We start from the raw sequence: 2,696 nt of genomic DNA on the forward strand, positions 1-2,696 counted from the left end.
ATTCAGTTATCAAATAAAAAGACATTAACTGACCAGAGAAGTAATAAGCTTGTTTACGACAAACTAAATGAAAAAAAAAACAAATTTCTTTACATTCTTTACATTCAGTTATCAAATAAAAAGACATTAACTGACCAGAGAAGTAATAAGCTTGTTTACGACAAACTAAATGAAAAAAAAACAACAAATTTCTAAGCTTGGCTCACTGTAAAACACATTACATTTCACATACTTTCAAATATCTAATACTTTTACACATATATTTTAAAGAAGAAAAAAAAGACAAATAAAAGTTACTAGGCTATACAACAGCTGCTAAGCACTTAAGAAAATGTTTAAACAATGTTTTTAAGAAATATTCATGACTAGGTATAAAACTTATTCAATTACAAGAAATAGTCATATGTATAAATTTATACACACATCATTGTTATTAACAATTCTGGAAGTATACTTACTTTTAACTTTTTGTTCAACTTGCAACAATACCGATAGAGCAAAGCCAAATTTAAGGGCCCAAAGTCTGCATAGAAACTGAAGAAAAAATATCTAAATCAATCATTTTGAGACTTTAAACAAAAGATCCATATGTCAGTTATTCTAAAAATACTGTTAAACATAAAATGCAACCACATACAAACGTGGAATGAATGTTATCAAATTATGTTTAAATAAACCCATCATAGTTCTATAATAAGTAGCATCACACATAATTTTAAAATGTAGTACAAAAGAGCACAAAATTATTTAATAAAAAAACATTTAGTTTCAGCTGTAAGCCTACATCATGTGCCAGGTTGAAAAAAAAAGTTAACACTAGAAATATCTTAATCTAGAAGATAATTTACTGAACAGCATTTTAGGCCTAAGCCATTCAGTAGGTGATATTTAAACAGTTGTTAAAGAAATTAAGTTAGAAGGATATTTAAACAAAAACAAATACCTACACAAAACATCGTATGACATGCTGTGATTGCTCAAACTATTGTTATAGAAAAAAGAAATAAAGAATATGTTAGAAGTGAAAGATAGTCTAATTTAAAAATACATAAAAATATAAAGTAAAATACATAGTAAACGAAATTAAAACTTATACAACTAGGTAGACCATAGATAAAAAATGTACTAAATGAAGAACTATTTCAAAAAGGAAAATTTTTTTCATTTAATCCTGGAGTGAGTGTCCCTAAATTATAAACCTGGATCTGTTCTTCTTGTTTACATAGGTGGCAATCAATAGGTGCATATAAAGTAAAATACATAGTAAATGAAATTAAAACTTATACAACTAGGTAACCATAGATAAAAAATGTACTCAATGAAGAACTATTTCAAAAAGGAAAAATTTTTCATTTAATCCTGGAGTTAGTGTCCCTAAATTGTAAATCTGGATCTGTTCTTCTTGTTTACATAGGTGGCAATCAATAGGTGCATACTTCCGATTGACTATTTGAAGATGTGACAAATTGTGTTTGTAATCCCAAAAGTGTTTTGGAACTGAATGAGAGAGAGTTCTATTGATTATATGTCTTTGTGTTTAAGAAATTAGCACATATTTTTGGATCAGTTTCACCAATGTACAGTAGTTTAAAAAGACTGCATGTAATACGTACAGTAGATGACAAATTCTGATATGTAGATAAAAGGCTATTAATGTGAAAATAACTCTTAGGACCAAAATTCAGTTGTCCATGTACTGGCACATTACACAGCACAGTTTGTTACAATGGAAGGAGCCAGGGGAATTTCAGTTGGCTCAAACAAGTATCTTAACTCTTTTAGTACGGGCTCAGTCCCTGGGACCAGCCTCATAACCATTTTGTGCCTGTTATAGTTTTCATGGTATAACCTTTAAATTAGTAAACATATGTTAATGAAATTAGCAGATTATCAGTAAACATTACAATGCTTTCTTATGCAAAATATCAAATTTTTTATTAGGTCTTAAGGTTTTTAAAGCAATGTTTTTCTCATGCCTTTTTTTTTCGCATGTTGCTTATTTAACATGCAAAGTAATTTTCATTTTAAGATTAAAAATACTTTTATATATCAGAAAATTTTCTATTTTCACATGTGACATCTTTATAATGTTCAGATAGTTATCAAGTGTTTCTTAAGAAAAAATTTTTTATATTTTATCTGTTATTTCCAGTAATCAATCTCTGTATAGATAGATTTGACTGATCTCGTAACCACCATAAAAAAATTAGGAAATAAATATAAATTACGCCTCTTTCTAGAATGAACACAAATTATAACATGAAAACATAGATGTTTAAACTAAATATCTTAAATCTCATAACATTATAAATTTTTATACATTTATTATATTGACCTTTCAGTCATGCCTGGCTAACAATACAAAAGTTACAATGACGTGGCACACGTGCACTCATGTTACTGTATCCAATAACAAAGTAACTTGTCTTGGTTGTTTTAGTAACTAGTATTTTGTCTATAATTTATCAAGCTTAGTAAAGTAAGATGTATTTAGTCTAAACAAATATGAAACTTCAAGCAGACTAAAGACACACCCTACCTCCTTGAAATATTGGTTCAAAACAAAGAATTAGCATTCGAGCCCCTCAAAATGGCTGAGAAAGCCACTAGAGGGACATTCCAGAAATGGAAAGAGGTGGGCGGGGTGCCACTGTATTTGATTTATTACATGAGCAATATCTTAGCAAATAGAAGAG

General features: G+C 28.7%; 1 long non-coding RNA gene across 1 annotated transcript in view; it reads right to left on the reverse strand.

Annotated features, from left to right (window-relative positions):
- Window positions 1–457: 457 nt before the first annotated feature.
- LOC111086244 overlaps window positions 458–2,696 on the reverse strand; it is a 14,563-nt gene continuing 12,324 nt past the window's right edge. Inside the window, exon 3 of the long non-coding RNA XR_002610971.1 lies at window positions 458–534. This is a non-coding gene — a long non-coding RNA (uncharacterized LOC111086244). The remainder of the gene's footprint in view (window positions 535–2,696) is intronic.

The sequence above is a fragment of the Limulus polyphemus genome, unplaced genomic scaffold, assembly GCF_000517525.1.
Source record: "Limulus polyphemus unplaced genomic scaffold, Limulus_polyphemus-2.1.2 Scaffold952, whole genome shotgun sequence".
Taxonomy (NCBI): Eukaryota; Metazoa; Arthropoda; class Merostomata; order Xiphosura; family Limulidae; genus Limulus; species Limulus polyphemus.